The following is a 1,913-nucleotide window of genomic DNA, read 5'->3' as shown; positions in this document are numbered from 1 at the left end:
AAATAGTGGGCTGAGGAATGAGAGGTATGTTTAGCAGTTTATAGCATGTTTGATGAAACACAATTAACTAACATGCCCAAGCGTCATAGAAAAATTGTCTAGAATCAAATGATAGGAAGTCCAATTGACAATTAATAGAACTTTGAAAATTTTATCTTTCCTTGTTAGAAGCTCTGTCTAAGGTCAAAGAAGGAAAACATAAATTGAAAATCACTCATTCCCGGGCACCTGGGTGGCTCAGTGGGTTAAGCCGCTGCCTTCGGCTCGGGTCATGATCTCGGGGTCCTGGGATCGAGCCCCACATCGGGCTCTTTGCTCAGCAGGGAGCCTGCTTCCCCCTCTTTCTCTGCCTCTCTCTGTCTACTTGTGATCTTTCTCTCTGTCAAAAAAATAAATAAAATCTTGAAAAAAAAAAGAAAAGAAAAGAAAATCACTCATTCCAAAACAAAACAAAACCAAAAAACCCTCATTCAAACTCAGAGAAAATATCTGGAAAGCAATGGTGTTAGAATGAAATTTCTGACAATCTCTTAACATTTTCTTAATATTTAAAAATCTGGAAAACTTATTTTGATATGTTTGTGAGTTCTGTTGGTATAAATAAAGTGCATTGAGTGTATTCACTGGGAAATTTCACATCATGCCGTTTTAACAGGTGGATCTCTATCCAGGGCTGTCCTTCCCCCTACCAGGGGACATTTGGCAATATCTGGAGACATTTTTGGTGGTCACCACTGGGAATGCCTGCTGGTGGGTGGGACACCTAGTGGTCGGAGGCCAAGATACTGCTAAACATCCTATAACACCTGGTTTCATGAACCTCTTGCTGTTTTTCCTAACACAGTAAAATGTCTAATTAAAAAAAAAATAAGTGACATTTGAATGTGACTTGAAAGTGTCCCTTATACCAGCGGTGGGGATACATCTCTGGGAAAACAGGCAACACCTTGGCTATGGCTTCTTAGAAAGCACTCAGTTAATGGTAGTTGGTTATCTGAGGCTAAAATAGCTTGAGGAAATCTTCCTTGCCAAAGGGACCAGAATAGATTTATCTCTTTATATCTAGAATGGGGTTAGCTCCTCAGATTCTTTTTCTGTCCTTTGGGGGAGGGTTACTCATCATTCTTAAGCTACCACTAAGTCTGGTTTGAGTCTTGAAGTCTTTCCTTCCAGGGGCCCTGGAGGAGCTCCACTTGTGTCATCTTTCAGTGGCCTGCGTGGAGGCCATCACAATCCTTCCATTTTCAAGTTTTGTCTATTTGCTGCCACATACCTCCTGCCCTCCCCTGTTGGGATTGCCCCCACGCTCTGTACTTCCCACGGCTACAGAAACTTCTCACAGTGTTTCACAATTGTCTGCCCACAGCCCCACGTCCCCACCACACGCAGCCTTTGAAAATCGGACGAGAAGAGTGTCTTTTTCATGTTGGTACCCCCAGTGCTCGGCACCAGAAATGTTTTTTGGATGAATGAGTGGTCGAATGCAGGAATGTCATAGGGTCCTTCATTCCGGCTCACTTCTGCTGGGGTTCTGCCAGAGTCCTCATTATGATAATCATCATGGATTCCTGTTCAGCATAGGAATGCTCATGGTTTCATTTTATACAAGAACAAACATACAGTCTCAGTTTTCCTTTTTTTTTTTTTTTTAAGATTTGTTTATTTGAGAGAGAGAGACAGAAGGAGCAGAGGGAGAGGGAGAGAGAGAATCCTGCTGAGCACAAAGCCTGATGTGGGCCTTGATCCCAGGACCTGAGATCATGACCTGAGCCCAAATCAGGAGTCTGCTGCTTAACAGACTGAGCCACACAGGCACCTCTGTCTGTCTAGTTTTAATGACAGTCTTTTTTTTAAAAAAAGATTATTCATTTATTTATTTCAGAGAGAGAGAGAGAGAGAGAGAGAGAGAGAGA

This window comes from Mustela nigripes, chromosome 8 (genome assembly GCF_022355385.1).
Source record: "Mustela nigripes isolate SB6536 chromosome 8, MUSNIG.SB6536, whole genome shotgun sequence".
Taxonomy (NCBI): domain Eukaryota; kingdom Metazoa; phylum Chordata; class Mammalia; order Carnivora; family Mustelidae; genus Mustela; species Mustela nigripes.
Note: the sequence above shows the minus strand (reverse complement) of the source record.